At 45.9% G+C, this 18,799-nt stretch overlaps 1 long non-coding RNA gene across 4 annotated transcripts in view; it reads left to right on the top strand.

The window, feature by feature from the left end:
• LOC137528599 (uncharacterized) overlaps nt 1–18,799 on the top strand; it is a 282,718-nt gene that overhangs the window by 8,777 nt on the left and 255,142 nt on the right. For all 4 annotated transcript variants that reach the window (XR_011023436.1, XR_011023434.1, XR_011023435.1 and 1 more), the window contains exon 2: nt 8,429–8,534. This is a non-coding gene — a long non-coding RNA (uncharacterized lncRNA). The remainder of the gene's footprint in view (nt 1–8,428; nt 8,535–18,799) is intronic.

The following is an 18,799-nucleotide window of genomic DNA, read 5'->3' as shown; positions in this document are numbered from 1 at the left end:
AGTCACCTACCTAAGCTATACTGCAGTCACCTACCTATCTATCCTATACTGGCACCAACTTATCTAAGCTATACTGCAGTCACCTACCTAAGCTATACTGCAGGTACCTACCTACCTAACCTATACTGCAAGCACTTACCTATCTAACCTATACTGCAGTCACCTACCTATCTATCCTATACTGGCACCTACTTATCTAAGCTATACTGCAGTCACCTACCTATCTAACCTATACTGCAGGCACCTACCAAACCTATACTGCAGGCACCTACCAAACCTATACTGTAGGCACCTACCTACCAAACCTATACTGTAGGCACCTACCTACCAAACCTATACTGCAAGCACTTACCTATCTAACCTATACTGCAGTCACCTACCTATCTATCCTATACTGGCACCTACTTATCTAAGCTATACTGCAGTCACCTACCTATCTAACCTATACTGCAGGCACCTACCAAACCTATACTGCAGGCACCTACCAAACCTATACTGTAGGCACCTACCTACCAAACCTATACTGCAAGCACTTACCTATCTAACCTATACAGCAGGCACCTACCTATCTAACCTATACTGCAGTCACCTACCTACCTATCTAACCTATACTGTCACCTACCTATCTAAGCTATACTGCAGTCACCTACCTACCTATCTAACCTATACTGTCACCTACCTATCTAAGCTATACTGCAGTCACCTACCTATCTAAGCTACCTATCTATATTGCAGGCACCTACCTATATAACCTAGGTACCTATCTAACCTATACTGCAGGCACCTACCTACCAAACCTATACTGCAGGCACCTACCTATCTAATTCATACTGGTGGCACCTACATAGCTAACCTAAACTGTGGGCACCTATACCTGGCTCCATGGCGGAGAAGGGGGGGGCGATTTTTACACCCTCGCCCTGGGTGAAATTTAGCCTAGAAACTGCCCTGCTGGCCATACATCTAGTGATTTGGCTGCTGATTGTCCATCCGATTCAGGAATTATGAAAGAAATCAGTGCCGCTAAAACTATGCCTGATCGATGAGACTACCGATTTCAGACATGATGGGAAATCTCAGGCCAACTCCCTATACCTCGTCATTGGGCTAAACTTTGACCCTCTTCCTAGGTTCTCAACGTTACTTCTGATGGTTCCAGGGGGTACTCAGGCTTGATATATGTAACCAAGAATAACAAATGTAGAGTTTCAGAAAATGATAAATCTTATTTAAACCAAATTAGTGTTTTAGCTCATTAAAAGCAATAGTACATGCTTGAATATTGTTTAGAAACAATTATCATGTACTGCAATTAACATATATTTATCAAGGGGTACTTGTGATAATGTTTACTATGCTAGGGGGTACTTGGCGAGTACAGGGTTTTAAAAGGGGTACAACCAAGAAAATGTTGAGAAACTGCTCTACGTCACAGTCAGCACAAATGCATACCTCCCAACTTTTTGAGATGAGAAAGAGGGACACATAAGTAGGGATGCTCAAATTCGGCTTCGGGAGATATCCGGATTTTTGCTATCCGGATATCTCCCAGTAATGCTGTGCGGGCTGGGCGGGGGGGGGGGGGGGGGGTCAAGCTTACCTCTCTGACGTCTTCTTCGGTCCGTCCCCCGGCGCCTCCCACGATGCGCTCCATGCGCGTCACGTGATTACAAACACTTCCTCCTTCAACCCGGAAGGAGGAAGTGTTTGTAATCAGGTGACCGCCGCTTGGAGCGGATCGTGGGAGGCGCTGAGGGACGAGCGAAGAAGAAGTCAGAGAGGTAAGCTTGACCCCCCCGCCCAGCCCGCACAGCATTACTGGGAGATATCCGGATAGCAAAAATCCGGATATCTCCCGAAGCCGAAGTTGAGCATCCCTGCACATAAGCCACACCCCTGATCACGCCCCCATCCCACTCCTAGTCACGCATACCATAAAGATTTTATAAGAAAAATATGTTCATGGGCGTCCCTACGTAGGGCAAATTTGGGCATCTGCCCGACCCTGGCCGCCCGCTGCCCCCCCCCTGGCTGCGTGCCCATGCGGCCAGCAGGAGGGGAACCGCGCAGAGAAGAGGTAGAGCTATGGGCATGGTGGGGAAGGGCGGACGTCTCCCCCCCCCCCCCTCCCTCATCTTAGGGGGCTCTACCTCCCTCGCTCGCTCTCCCCTCCGGAGTCCGGAACGAAGTGTGCAGCGGCTGGGCAGCGGGCAGAACTTACCTCGTCTCGCTCCTGCGCCGGAAGTTCTGGTGCTGCACTCTGGTCTGGACCAGACCAGAGTAGCAGCTAATCCATCCGGCGTATGCGACGAGACAAGGTAAGTTCCGCCCGCTGCCCACTTCGTTCCGGACTCCGGAGGGGAGAGCGAGCGAGGGAGGTAGAGCCCCCTAAGGTGAGGGAAGGGGGGGGGGAGACGTCCGCCCTTCCCCACCATGCCCATAGCTCTACCTCTTCTCTGCGCTGCTCCCCTCCTGCTGGGGCACACCTGGCTACCTATTCTGGGGACATACACCTGCCTACATATACTGGGACATATACACCTGCCTACATATACTGGGGACATATACACCTGCCTACATATACTGGGACATATACACCTGCCTACATATACTGGGGACATATACACCTGCCTACATATACTGGGGACATATACACTTGCCTACATATACTGGGGACATATACCCCTGGCTACATATACTGGGACATATACACCTGCCTACATATACTGGGACATATACACATGCCTACATATACTGGGACATATACACCTGCCTACATATACACCTGCCTACATATACTGGGACATATACACCTGCCTACATATACTGGGGCATATACACCTGCCTACATATACTGGGACATATACACCTGCCTACATATACTGGGTACATATACACCTGCCTACATATACTGGGGACATATACACCTGCCTACATATACTGGGACATATACAACTGCCAACATATACTGGGGACATATACACCTGCCTACATATACTGGGGACATATACACCTGCCTACATATACTGGGGACATATACACCTGCCTACATATACTGGGGACATATACCCCTGCCTACATATACTGGGACATATACCCGTGCCTACATATACTGGGACATATACCCCTGCCTACATATACTGGGGACATATACACCTGCCTACATATACTGGGACATATACACCTGCCTACATATACTGGGACATATACACCTGCCTACATATACTGGGGACATATACACTTGCCTACATATACTGGGGACATATACACCTGCCTACATATACTGGGGACATATACACCTGCCTACATATACTGGGGACATATACCCCTGCCTACATATACTGGAACATATACCCCTGCCTACATATACTGGGACATATACCCCTGCCTACATGTACTGGGACATATACCCCTGCCTACATATACTGGGGACATATACCCCTGGCTACATATACTGGGGACATATACACCTGGCTACCTATTCTGGGGATATATACACCTGCCTACATATACTGGGACATATACACCTGCCTACATATACTGGGACATATACACCTGCCTACATATACTGGGACATATACACCTGCCTACATATACTGGGGACATATACACCTGCCTACATATACTGGGGACATATACACCTGCCTACATATACTGGGGACATATACACCTGCCTACATATACTGGGGACATATACACCTGCCTACATATACTGGGACATATACCCCTGCCTACATATACTGGGACATATACCCCTGCCTACATATACTGGGGACATATACCCCTGGCTACATATACTTTGGACATATACCCCCTGGCTACATATACTGGGGACATATACCCCCTGGCTACATATACTGGGGACATATACCCCCTGGCTACATATACTGGGGACATATACACCTGCCTACATATACTGGGACATATACACCTGCCTACATATACTGGGACATATACACCTGCCTACATATACTGGGACATATACACCTGCCTACATATACTGGGACATATACACCTGCCTACATATACTGGGACATATACACCTGCCTACATATACTGGGACATATACACCTGCCTACATATACTGGGACATATACACCTGCCTACATATACTGGGGACATATACACTTGCCTACATATACTGGGGACATATACACCTGTCTACATATACTGGGGACATATACACCTGCCTACATATACTGGGGACATATACACCTGCCTACATATACTGGGGACATATACACCTGCCTACATATACTGGGACATATACCACTGCCTACATATACTGGGACATATACCCCTGCCTACATATACTGGGGACATATACCCCTGGCTACATATACTGGGACATATACCCCTGGCTACATATACTGGGGACATATACACCTGGCTACCTATTCTGGGGATATATACACCTGCCTACATATACTGGGACATATACACCTGCCTACATATACTGGGACATATACACTTGCCTACATATACTGGGGACATATACACCTGCCTACATATACTGGGGACATATACCCCTGCCTACATACACTGGGACATATACACCTGCCTACATATACTGGGACATATACCCCTGCCTACATATACTGGGGACATATACCCCTGCCTACATATACTTTGGACATATACCCCCTGGCTACATATACTGGGGACATATACCCCTGGCTACATATACTGGGCACATATACCCCTGGCTACCGGTTCTGGGGACATCTCTGCCACTGGCCACCTATTCTGGGGACATCTATACCACTGGCCACCTATTCTGGGGACACATATAGACCTGGGGCTACCTATTTTTGGGGAACCACTGCTGTCAGATTGAGTGTATTTTGGAGAACTGTTGCCAGGTGAGAGGTGTCTACCATATTAAGGGGGCATTCTGCCTATTTATGTGAAATGCTGTCTATTTATGTGCCTCATGACTGCTGATTTTATCTTGTTGGGGGCCTCATGGTTACTGAATTTGTCTTGTTGGGGGCCTCATGATTTGTTGGGGGCCTCATGATTGCTGAATTTGTCTTGTTGGGGGCCTCATGATTTGTTGGGGGCCTCGTGATTGCTGAATTTGTCTTGTTGGGGGTCACATGATTGCTAACTGCGAGACTATGGGAAAAGCTGAATCATCATCATATGAGACAATAGCATTAAGCCTACTTTTTCAGCTTTTTAAAACAGAAAATAAAACTGGGAGGTTCTAAAAAAAATGAATAATTTTTTCAGGAGTACAGTGGATGAAATTGTTTATCTTCACAGTTTATTTTCAACTTGAATTTTCCATAATGTTCATGTATGAGTTAAAATGTTTGTATTTAGTTTAAATTGCTGTTGGCACTTTGTGATAGTAAAGTGACTTTGCAGTTTGGGCACTAGACCTCCAAAAGGTTCGCCACCACTGTCCTAATCTAATGTCCCACCATTGCTTAGTTCATGTAAACTTGTCTCCACCCACGACCACACCCACATTCTGGTTCATGACCACACCCATTTTTCGGCGCGGCGCGCAATTTTAACGACACCCCACATGATTGCACTTATTCCTCCACCCTTTTTGCCCCCCCCCCCCTGGAAAATTTTCTGCGGACGCCCATGAATATGTTGTTTTATAATTCAAACCGCACTGGTCCTTTCCATGCTGGTTCATTTCACTTCATATTAGCATTTTAAAATGAGTAATATATCAATTTAAAGGATGGGAATAAAGTTTAGAGTCAATCAAACACATTATTTAGTAGAGAAATATACCTATTTACATAGAAAGAGGGACAAAGTCCTAAAAGAGGGACACATGAAGAGGAAAGAGGGACAGGGCTCCCAAAGAGGGACTGTCCCTCCAAAAGAGGGACAGTTGGGAGCTATGCACATGGCAGCCAATCAGGCTGCACTCCCTCCTGGACCCCGCCCCCACTATAAAAACCAGGGCTGTGGAGTCGGTACAAAAATCTTCCGACTCCGACTCCTCACTTTATGAAACCACGACTCAGGGTGCCCAAAATGGCTCCGACTCCAACTCCTTAGTCTAATATTTAACAGGGCTGTGGATTTTGTACAAAAATCACCCGACTCCGACTCCCCAGTTTATGAAACCATGACTCCGACTCTGGGTGCCCAAAATTGCCCCGACTATTCGACTCCAACTCCACAGCCCTGATAAAAACGTAGCAGCGTCGGCCATTTTCTCAGTCTCTCTGCTGCTGTAGTGAGAGGAAGGGCGAGACATTGTTAGGGACAGGGAAAGCGTTAGTTAGGCTCTTGTTAGCTTGCTTCTTGCTGAAATTGCACCCCAAAAAAAGCTGTTTTGAGGGTTAATATTCTTCTGATGTGTTTTTTGTGTGTGTGTGACACTGACACTGCATAGATACAGCCCTGTCGCAGCTGGCCCTTGCTGTACAGCACACTGTATTACCAGTGCATATCTTTCCACTGTATTTGTGTGATTTAACTTACTATACCATAGGTCTCTTTGTGGGTGAAACTGCATAGATACAGATCAACTAATGACAACCCTTTGCAGCTGTGTGCGGTGCGTTACACAGTGAGTTTGGTGTGTCAGTGTGAAGCAGTACACTATTTACAATACCTGATCGATGTATACACACGACACGCAAGATGTTTTAAAGCACTTTATGTCTCCAATTTAGGAATGGAATGTGATTTCTGCCCTTTAGGGATTATAACCCTGCTGTGCGTCAAATCCGTAATTTTCCAAGGGACTTTTGTCGTGTATCCCACTCCGCCATGCCCCCCTCCAGGTGTTAGACCCCTTGAAATAACTTTTCCATCACTTTTGTGGCCAGAAACAGTCTTTGTAGGTTTTAAAATTCGCCTGCCCATTGAAGTCTATGGCAGTTTGCGCGAACTCGAACTTTTGCGGAAGTTGGCGTCCCTGAACCTAAAATCTGAGGTTCCAGCCATCTCGAATCACACACGCCTCACGCTATATGTTATCAATTGGATGCATTTTCACTGTCAAATGGAACACAAATTAAAGGGAAGGTGCGAGGAGTATAAAAATAAAAAATCCACTTATCTGGGGCCAGTGCTGGGCTCACAAGTTCCTAAGGACTCGAATTTGTGATTAAAATTAGGCTTAATTGCCTGAGCTGTGTGGCTGGATGACAAGGGGTTAGTTACCCATAAGTCTGTCATCCTTCCTGCGCTCCAAACAGCTTGCACGTATCCAAGCTGTTTGGAGTGCAGGGTGGACGAAAGACTTATGGGTAACTAACCCCTTGTCATCCAGCCGCACAGCTGAGGCAATTAAGCCTTATGACTACTCGTGAGCCCATTACTGCCTGCCTGGGGCTTCCTCCAGCCCCTGGCAGCCGTCCTGTGCCCTCACCACAGCTCTGGTGGTTCCCAATCCCCTCCGATGGAGAAGGCTTATATGCGAGTATATACGAGATTCTAAGGTATCCTTTAAGTTTCAGCTGTTCTGAGTATTTCCATAGGTGACCTTTTCAACACCATTTTAATTTCCTGTAATATGCTATAGCTAAAATACCGTAGATTGGAAGACACATAATGAGATGCAGGAAAGGTCTCATTGTAAAGGCTGATGCATACCAAGAGCGGTTCTGAGCGTTTTTTAAAACGTTTGCGGGGGAAAAACCGCTTGGCTAATGTATTTCAATAGGCTGGTGCACACAAGAGCGGTTCGTTTTTTTCCCCAAACGCAAACTTGGGTCCTGCAGCATTTTTGTGGTTTTCTGAGGCGTTTTTACCTCAAAGTTAAGTATAGGAAAGTGGAAAATCGCTCTGAAAAACGCTAGATCAGAGCTCCGTTACACAAAAACGCTCCAAAAAATGCTAGGCATGTTTAGAAAATCTCTCTAAGGCCCCATTCACACTAGAGCGATTTTCAGGCATTTCAGCATCGCTGGAAATCGCTAGCATTTTGAAAATCTTGTGTACAATGAAAGTATATTGAAGTGTTCTCATCTAAGCGATTTGTGATTTGCTGAAAGGCAAACTCGTAACCTGTAGCATTTTCTGAGCGATTCTGCAGGCTTATATTGAACTAGAAATCGCAAAATGCTAATCGCTGGAAAAACGCTCTCTATACAGTGAAAAATCGCTGGGAAATCGCTAGGAAAAAAACGCCAGAAAATCCCTCAGCGTTTGCATTAGCGTTTAGCGATTTCTAGTGTGAACGGGGCCTAAACATGCCTAGAATCGCTCTGAAAAACCTCTTCAAAAACCTCTAGCATTTGCAGATCTGCTAGTGGTTTTTGGTGTGCACTGGCCCAAACATCTTTCCTTTCCCTGATTTACATTCTGAAGTGCATCATTGGTGGTGACACCTTTACTGCTAGTAGCTGCATTCTGCTATACTGTATGTCACTACAGGGCCTCTTTAAATAAAGATAGAAATTATACAAAGGCCTGACTAGGAACTTGAATTATGTCTTCTCAGGTGGGGCATCCAGGGGCGACGGTACACAGGAAGCAGTGTGCTCAGTGCGTCAGTAAACCGTGACTTATAATCATTTCCCCAAAGAACGTATCCATTTTTTGTAAAGGTAAGATATCGCTATATTATTTAAAGTGAACCTCCGGACTAAAAATCTACTCAGCAGCACTGAAAAGGCTCGGTGTTTCTTTTACAGTTTCACAGCATCAGAACTTTGTTTTTCTTACCAAAGCATCATTTTTAGCTGCATTTTTAGCTAAGCTCCACCCATCAAAAAAAAAAAAGCCCGGGCTTTTTCCCCTGATGCTGTGCAGTGCATGATGGGATTTCCTATTTTGTTGTTCACGTTGCCTAGCAACTGGGAGAGGTGCTCAGGACACAGGACAGTTGGAACTGTGTCTCATGCTCCCTGTCACCTCCTTTCAACCAAAAAGATGGCCTCATGAAATCAAACATTTGCCTGTTCTTTTAAAACAGGGTGGGTAAGAGATTATATTACCTATCTATTTTAATTAACATAACTAATGTAACTTAATGACAGTATGTTTGTTTAGGCTGGAGTTCCTCTTTAAGGCTCGTCCACACGTGCAACTTTTCTGCCCAACTATCAGCCAGACTTGGTCTGTTGGCCCGATAGTCAGGCGTGTGAACGTGTGACAAACGACTAGACGAGTGACTGATAACAGCCGGTGTACCCGATCCGACCAGCGGTTCACCTCACATGACTGTTGGGCTGATATCATGCAGTTGGCCGCATGTGCACAAGTCGTTTGAACAATTTGAATAGGTAGAAAGGATGCGGAGAGGCACATTTATCCCAGTAGTAGTTTCGGGTGCATGACCAGGGATGCTAAGCGACATCCAGAGTAATATCACAGAGGTAAGGAGGTTGGTCAGCACACCAGCTTCTTCAATAAACGAAGTTTAATCAATCACATGTCAACACGTAAGTTGACATGTGATTGATTAAACTTCGTTTATTGAAGAAGCTGGTGTGCTGACCAACCTCCTTACCTCTGTTTGAACAACTTGTACTTGATTTGAATGCAGCCATATCGTGCAGTCCGCTGACCGCTTGCAAGCGCAGTATGAGTCGGCCGTTCAGTTGATTTTGATTTTCAGTTGAAAAGACAAGTCGTGCAATCGCTTGGTTGTGCGTTCAGTCATGTCATCGGGTTGGTCATGCGGAAAGCGTACGAGAGAAATAGCCGCCAGGAGACTTGAGCGCGGAATACAGCCGATATACGGCCTACTCTGCTCCTGCACAAGTCCCGGCAGTGCTAATTGCTAATGCTATGCCCCCTCCAGGTCCACGTGGATGGGTGGGAATGATGTAATTCAGCTTACAGCTATTGCTGGCGGGCGAATTACGGTGTTTTAAAAGTAACGTCAGCTCTGTCTTCTGACGGCACCGAAGTTACTCCCTGTGCGCCGCTATATCCATTATTCCTATTACGGTTTATGGTGGCACCGGCTGCGCCCATATCTCCTGCACTGGATTACTAGTGTTTGTGCGGAAAAGTTGCACGTGTGTACGGTCCTTTAAAGTGAAATGATACTGAAAAAAAAACAACAACGGGTATTTACCCAAAGAGAGGAAAGGATCTGGGTCCTATAGAGCAGAGTTCCCCAACCCTGTCCTCAAGGCCCACCAACAGTACGGGCCCGTTCAGATCACAAATGCGATGGCCATGCGTTCGGAACGCGTGCGGACCGCAACGCGTACGAACGCACGCCATCCGCATTTGTGTGCGTTGCATGGCTGATCCCATCACTGAAAAGTGAATGGGACAGCCGCGCGTTTTGACAAAATCTGCGTGCAGCATGCGTTCCCGGACCGCACAGGTCCGGAACGCATGCAGTGTGAACATCAGACAGCGCACTCTATGCACTGTCTGATGTCGTGCGTGTCGGCCTCCTGCACGCGTTTCCAAAACGCGGCTGGAAACGCGTGCAGTGTGAACGGGCCCTACATGTTTTGCAGAAAACCACAGACATTCACAGGTGAGGTAATTAGTGTCTCAGCAGAGCTGATTACCTACCTCTGTGGATTTCCACAAAACATGCTCTGTAGGTGGGCCTTGAGGACAGGGTTGGGCTAGAGCTCTCCCATTCCTCTGCTGGTTCTCGCCGCGGAAGGCTTAGGGAGTTTTTGGTAGCCTGAGAGCTCTGAAAAACGGGTAGCTCTGTACTGCGCATGCGTGAGCGTGCAAGAGGGGGCTTGCGCATGTGAAGTATACAGAGCTGGGACAAGGCCCTCCAGCACCTAAGGCTGAGACACCAAAGTGCGCCCCCCATCCCTCCCACCCCAGCCGTCACACACTGATTGCTATTAGACTAAGATCTCTAGCTATCTGGCTTACAGTCACTGCCATGTATCCCCTTTTCTTATTTCTCTCTGCATCAAAGACAACAGAGGAATGATAGCTGAGTGAGTTGTGTGCCCCCCTCTTACACTGCGCCCTGAGGCTGGAGCCTCTCTCGCCTCTGCCTCAGCCCCACCCTGCGCCCTGAGGCTGGAGCCTCTCTCGCCTCTGCCTCAGCCCCACCCTGCGCCCCCTCCTACACTGCGCCCTGAGGCTGGAGCCTCTCTCACCTTTGCATCGGCCCAGCCCTGGCAGTATAAAGCAACTTGTATTCGGGAGCACTCGGGCTCTCATAGACTTTTGAAGCCTCCCGCAGCGTCAGAGAGCAGTCTCCGACCCATTAATCAGAGTCTGGTAACGGGGGAGCCAGTGCTGGAACACGGGGACCAAGAGAGGAGCGGGAAGGCTCTGTAGCCTCCTTTCTCCTTAGGTAAGGACCTGTTTTTTTGTTTACGCTTCAGACTCCCTTTAAAGGATACCCGAGGTGACATGTGACATGATGAGATAGACATGAGTATGTACAGTGCCTAGCACACAAATAACTAGGCTGTGTTCCTTGTTTCTTTCTCTGCCTGAAAGAGTTAAATATCAGGTATGTAAGTGGCTGACTCAGTCCTGACTCAGACAGGAAGTGACTACAGTGTGACCCTCACTGATGATAAATTCCAACTATAAAACACTTTCCTAGAAGAAAATGGCTTCTGAGAGCAAGACAGAGATAAAAAGGGGATTTTTTTATCAGTGAGAGTCACACTGTAGTCACTTCCTGTCTGAGTCAGGACCGAGTCAGCCACTTACATACCTGATATTTAACTCTTTCAGGCAGAGAAAGAAAAAAAGGAACACAGCCTAGTTATTTGTGTGCTAGGCACTGTACATACACATGTCTATCTCATCATGTCACATGTCACCTCGGGTATCCTTGAAAACATCCAGGAAAAATGTATATGCTAATGTAGAAAATGTAAAACGTTTACATACATGTATTGTGGGTATTTGCTGTTCGAGCAGCAGTTTTGTTCATACCTGGGTGCATCTGCCTCTGCCATGGCAACGGCTGACTATCTGCCCCCTGACAGTTGTTCTCTGGGGCATTGTAACTCATCGTTTGTGGCCCCTGCGGACAGCGTTACTAAACAGTAATTACAAATAACAACCTGTGGAGGAAAACCCGAGGGAGACGAGGGATGACTGCAGTGCAAGAAATCTTTTATTAAGGAATCCATATTCCTGCCATATTCAGAATTTTGCAAAGAGCAGAGAGCTTGCAACTCAGCTGAAACACACAATATTCCAAGTTTATTCAAGTAAAGCGGGATTTACCACTTCGGCCTTCAGTGTATTTTCCCCTTATCGACCACAGCAATTTTCACATTTCAGTGCTCCTCCCATTCATTCGCCAATAACTTAATCACTACTTATCACAACAAAATAATCTATATCTTGTTTTTTCCGGCACCAATAGACTTTCTTTGGGGGGTACATTAGACAAGAAGTATTTTCTTCTAAATGCATTTTAACAGGAATAATAAGAAAAAAAAAACATTATTTCTCAGTTTTTGGCCATTGTAGTTTTAAAATAATACACGCTACCATAATTAAAACCCAGGGGCGCCGCGAGGCACCAAGCAGGCAAGCGGAAAATAGTAATGTCACACTGACGTCACGGAGCCGCCGGCGCCGAGGCCCCTAAGACCTTGAGGCCCCAAGCGGCCGCTTGCCTGCTTGGGGCCTCAAGGTCTTAGGGGCCTCGGCGCCGCCGGCTCCGTGACGTCAGTGTGACGTTACTATTTTCCCGCAGCCCTGCGGGGCTGGCAGAGCAGAGCAGGGCTACGGGAAGATGGCCGCCGCCGAAGCCCTGCTCTGGAGCCTATTTATGTCTTCGGGTGGCCATCTTCCCGTAGCCCTGCATTTAATCAGCGCGGGAGATTGGAGGAGGGAGGGAGCTCCGTGGGAACTGCGCGCCTGAGGAGCCGGCCGGGAGACGGTGAGAGAAGACTTCTGCCAGTGCCAGGTGAGTAAATTATTTTCTTTTTGCAGCCCTAATTGCGTTTGATATCTGCTGAAAATGTGCCCTAATTGCGTTTGATATCTGCTGAAAATGTACCCTAATTGCGTTTGGTTTCTGCTGAAAATGTGCCCTAATTGCGTTTGATGTCTGCTGAAAATGTGCCCTAATTGCGTTTGATTTCTGCTGAAAATGTGCCCTAATTGCGTTTCATATCTGGTGAAAATGTGCCCTAATTGCTTTTGATTTCTGCTGAAAATGTGCCCTAATTGCGTTTGATTTCTGCTGAAAATGTGCCCTAATTGCGTTTGATATCTGCTGAACTGTGCCCTAATTGCGTTTGATTTCTGCTGAAAATGTGCCCTAATTGCGTTTGATTTCTGCTGAAAATGTGCCCAAATTGCGTTTGATTTCTGCTGAAAATGTGCCCTAATTGCGTTTGATTTCTGCTGAAAATGTGCCCAAATTGCGTGTGATTTCTGCTGAAAATGTGCCCAAATTGCGTTTGATTTCTGCTGAAAATGTGGCCCAAATTGCGTTTGATTTCTGCTGAAAATGTGCCCAAATTCCGTTTTTTTTCTGCTGAAAATGTGCCCAAATTGCGTTTTATTTCTGCTGAAAATGTGCCCAAATTGCGTGTGATTTCTGCTGAAAATGTGCCCTAATTGCGTTTGATTTCTGCTGAAAATGTGCCCTAATTGCGTTTGATTTCTGCTGAAAATGTGCCCAAATTGCGTTTGGTTTCTGCTGAAATGAAGCCCAAATTGCGTTTGATTTCTGCTGAAAATGTGCCCAAATTGCATTTGATTTCTGCTGAAAATGTGGCCCCAATTGCATGTGATTTCTGCTGAAAATGTGCCCTAATTGCGTTTGATTTCTGCTGAAAATGTGCCCTAATTGCATTTGATTTCTGCTGAAAATGTGCCCAAATTGCGTTTGGTTTCTGCTGAAATGAAGCCCAAATTGCGTTTGATTTCTGCTGAAAATGTGCCCAAATTGCATTTGATTTCTGCTGAAAATGTGCCCAAATTGCGTTTGGTTTCTGCTGAAATGTGGCCCAAATTGCGTTTGATTTCTGCTGAAAATGTGCCCAAATTGCATTTGATTTCTGCTGAAAATGTGCCCAAATTGCGTTTGGTTTCTGCTGAAATGTGGCCCAAATTGCGTTTGATTTCTGCTGAAAATGTGCCCAATTGCATTTGATTTCTGCTGAAAATGTGCCCTAATTGCGTTTGATTTCTGCTGAAATGTGGCCCAAATTGCATTTGATTTCTGCTGAAATGTGGCCCAAATTGCGTTTGATTTCTGCTGAAATGTGGCCCAAATTGCGTTTGATTTCTGCTGAAATGTGGCCCAAATTGCATTTGATTTATGCTGAAAATGTGCCCAAATTGCGTTTGATTTCTGCTGAAAATGTGCCCTAATTGCTTTTGATTTCTGCTGAAAATGTGCCCTAATTGCGTTTGATTTCTGCTGAAATGTGGCCCAAATTGCGTGTGATTTCTGCTGACATGTGGCCCAAACTGCGTGTGATTTCTGCTGAAATGTGGCCCAAATTGCGTTTGATTTCTGCTGAAATGTGGCCCGAATTGCGTGTGATTTCTGCTGAAAATGTGCCCTAATTGCGTTTGATTTCTGCTGAAAATGTGCCCTAATTGCGTTTGATTTCTGCTGAAAATGTGCCCAAATTGCGTTTGGTTTCTGCTGAAATGTGGCCCAAATTGCATTTGATTTCTGCTGAAAATGTGCCCAAATTGCATTTGATTTCTGCTGAAAATGTGCCCAAATTGCGTTTGGTTTCTGCTGAAATGTGGCCAAATTGCATTTAATTTCTGCTGAAAATGTGCCCTAATTGCGTTTGATTTCTGCTGAAATGTGGCCCAAATTGCGTTTGATTTCTGCTGAAATGTGGCCCAAATTGCATTTGATTTCTGCTGAAAATGTGCCCTAATTGCGTTTGATTTCTGCTGAAATGTGGCCCAAATTGCATTTGATTTCTGCTGAAATGTGGCCCAAATTGCGTTTGATTTCTGCTGAAATGTGGCCCAAATTGCGTTTGATTTCTGCTGAAATGTGGCCCAAATTGCATTTGATTTCTGCTGAAAATGTGCCCAAATTGCGTTTGATTTCTGCTGAAAATGTGCCCTAATTGCTTTTGATTTCTGCTGAAAATGTGCCCTAATTGCGTTTGATTTCTGCTGAAATGTGGCCCAAATTGCGTGTGATTTCTGCTGAAATGTAGCCCAAACTGCGTGTGATTTCTGCTGAAATGTGGCCCAAATTGTGTGTGATTTCTGCTGAAATGTGGCCCGAATTGCGTGTGATTTCTGCTGAAAATGTGCCCTAATTGCGTTTGATTTCTGCTGAAAATGTGCCCTAATTGCGTTTGATTTCTGCTGAAAATGTGCCCAAATTGCGTTTGGTTTCTGCTGAAATGTGGCCCAAATTGCATTTGGTTTCTGCTGAAATGTGGCCAAATTGCATTTGATTTCTGCTGAAAATGTGCCCTAATTGCGTTTGATTTCTGCTGAAATGTGGCCCAAATTGCGTTTGATTTCTGCTGAAATGTGGCCAAAATTGTGTTTGATTTCTGCTGAAATGTGGCCCAAATTGCGTTTGATTTCTGCTGAAATGTGGCCCAAATTGCTTTTGATTTCTGCTGAAATGTGGCCCAATTTGCATTTGATTTATGCTGAAAATGTGCCCAAATTGCGTTTGATTTCTGCTGAAAATGTGCCCTAATTGCTTTTGATTTCTGCTGAAAATGTGCCCTAATTGCGTTTGATTTCTGCTGAAATGTGGCCCAAATTGCGTGTGATTTCTGCTGAAATGTGGCCCAAATTGCGTGTGATTTCTGCTGAAATGTGGCACAAATTGCGTGTGATTTCTGCTGAAATGTGGCCCAAATTGCGTTTGTTTTCTGTTGAAATGTTGCACAAATTGCGTTTTTATTTTCTGGTGTCTGGGGTAACTGTTGCTGCATTTATTATTTAATGGTCATAGTTGGCTATATTTGCTGTGCTATGGTTAAGCTCCGCCTATACAATGTCATGGCCACGCCCACCGCGCGGCGTGTTGCGTGCGCCGAAATCACTCCCACATCCATTTTTCCCCGCAAACAGCCCCGCCCCAATCCGCCCTCCCGCTCCACCCACATGTCATTGCCACGCCCACTTATGCAGGATAGCCACACCCATTTTTTGCCGCGGCGCATAGGACCACTTTCTACAGTCCGCTTGGGGCCACAAAAACCTTAGCTGCACCCCTGTTAAAACCCACCTATTTTATTTACCCATTTGTCCCAGTTATTACGCCGTTTAAATTATGTCCCTATCACAATGTATGGTGCCAATATTTTATTTGAAAATAAAGATGCATTTTTTCAGTTTTGCATCCATCACTATTTTCAAGCCCGCAATTTAAAAAAATAACAGTAAAATATCCTCTTGACTTACATTTTAAAAAAGTTCAATCCCTAGGTAACCAAGGTTATTTATTTGGCACATACATACAAAAAGGGCGCCAGGAAATGTGGGTGCAGGGTGAAGCCGGAAAACAGCTCATCCCTGCTATTGCAAATTTCCCGGCGTCGTTATTTACTATTCCCCCTCCAGGCCGCCAGGGACTCGGGTAACATGTAATTTGGTTGGCAGCTATTGCTGTTTTTTTCTATAATTAGGGCTCCGTCTTTTTCCGGTGCCCAATTTACCCTCCCAGTGCCGCTATAGACGTAATTCTCATTACAGCTTATGGCAGCGCCCAGCAGTGCCAAAGTGTCAGGCTCCCTTTTTGCCTGTCTTATTATTTGGCCATGTACTGTACCTGTACCCATGTCGGAAGCCTGGCACCATCCATGGCAAATACTATTTTTCTCTTTATATTCATCCTCAGTGAGCGGCCATCTTAAAGGATACATGAGCTGCAAAAAAAAAAAAAATGCTGATTTACTTACCTGGGACCTCTGTGTCCCTCGCCGCAGCTCCGCTCTCAGACAGTCTTCCGAGGTCTCCTCTGTAGTGGCCAGCTTATGCGCATGCGTGAGCGGGTGCGCACCACTCACGGTCGTTCTCCTGTGGACGGAAGCATTCTGCGCAGGTGCAGTGTTACTTGCGCCTGCGCAGAACGCTTCTGGCCATGGTAGCACCGCCGCGAGTGTGTTCGTGCATGCGCCACAATGGAGGGGGACCCCAGAAGACTGGCAGATGACAGACCTGTGGCACAACCACTCCAAAATCGCTAAAAAAAATCACAGTCGCTCCCAAAATTGCAAACCACTTCCTCTTTCTCATTAGTTTCCGAGATAAGGCACTGCGAGTTCAAACAGGTACATTCTCCTGATTGTGTAATAATTACTTACCTGGAGCTTCTACTAGCCTCCTGGAGTCCATGCGTGCCTTTGCAGACATTCTGTGCCGATCCGTTCAGCAGTTGTGCCCCACCGATTACTGCAATCATGGCCGCAAGCCACCCACCCCCTCAATCATGGCCTGGAGCATTCTACGCAGAGACAGTTTGTAAAAATGACAACAATGCATGTGCCCAATGCTCCCGTTATGGGAGTGTGATCGTGGAGACCACCGGCCGCCCATGCACAGTGGCTTGTGATTGGCTCAGTTGGGCAGCTTTTTTGAGGGGCTGAACAGACTGGCACAGAGTGTCTGCGGGGGGCACAGAAGGACTACAGGGGGCTGGAACTCCCAGGTAAGTTACACTGGCCACTTTAGGTGCCCTTTAAATAATTATTAAAAACACACGGAGAAGGGCCTCTTTCAGGCCTTGTTCACATTAGAGGCATTTTTGTAAAATTTTAAGCGCGGGCGATTTTCAAAATCGCCCTGAAAGCGTTTGTGCAATGACTCTCTATGAGAGAGTTCATATCTGAGCGGTTTGTTTGTGATCCGTGTGAAAAGCGCTGCTTGGGCCATTTTTTAGGCGATTTGCCTCAATGGAAGGCCTCAAGCGATTGCGTGAGCGTTTAAAAAAAATACATTGTATTTATTTTTTCTGGATTTTATTCTGGTTCAAAAGACAGAAGCGCTCTACAAAAGCGCTTACAAAAACGCCCACAAAAACAAGCGAATGAAAATCACCTGGAAACACTTAAAAAAAAAACGCAGAAAAAAAAAGCCCACCGCGGACGGACATGCTAGCTGAACGCAATGTGAACAAGGCCTTACGGTGGCCATACATGGTACAATGAAATCCCGTTTATTCGATCTAAATGATCGAATCGAATGAAAGTTGAAAATGATTTTTTTCGATCAAGAAATTTGAACGATTATCCCGTTTTTTCGAGAAAAATCAGATCGGACATGCTGGAAAAATCTTTATATTCGATCTAAATTATCTAATCGAAAAAAAATGAAAAATTGTACCATGTATGGCCACCAGCAGCTAAATTGGCAGTGGCTGCAGGCCGCTGCTTCCAGTCCATGTCCATCCTAGAGGGAAGAGCATTGCATCCAACATGAACAGAGAATGCAGCCTTGTGGGAGGGGGCGTGTTTTGGACATTCAGTGCGAAGAAGTGGGGATGGGAGGGGGGGGGGTGTTCTGGACATTCAGTGTGAGGAAGTGAGGGCCTGTCACATGCTACAGGAGGTAAAATCATCCACAGGGAGTCACAGCTGATTATAAAATCTAAAAAAAAAAAAAAAAAATCCTTAAAATCAGCTGTTAGGCCTGGTGCACACCAAAACCCGCTAGCAGATCCGCAAAATGGTAGCAGATTTTGAAACACTTTTTCTTATTTTTCTGTAGCGTTTCAGCTAGCGTTTTGCGGTTTTGTGTAGCGGTTTTGGTGTAGTAGATTTCATGTATTGTTACAGTAAAGCTGTTACTGAACAGCTACTGTAACAATAACGCCGGCAAAACCGCTCTGAAGTGCCGTTTTTCAGAGCGGTTTGCGTTTTTCCTATACTTAACATTGAGGCAGAAACGCATCCGCAATCCAAAATCTGCAGCAGCCCGGGAGTATGCGTTTCTGCAAAACGCCTCCCGC

This window comes from Hyperolius riggenbachi, chromosome 8 (assembly GCF_040937935.1).
Source record: "Hyperolius riggenbachi isolate aHypRig1 chromosome 8, aHypRig1.pri, whole genome shotgun sequence".
Classification (NCBI taxonomy): domain Eukaryota; kingdom Metazoa; phylum Chordata; class Amphibia; order Anura; family Hyperoliidae; genus Hyperolius; species Hyperolius riggenbachi.
The sequence above is the reverse complement of the archived record's forward strand: the minus strand, read 5'-3'. Positions and strand labels throughout refer to the sequence as shown.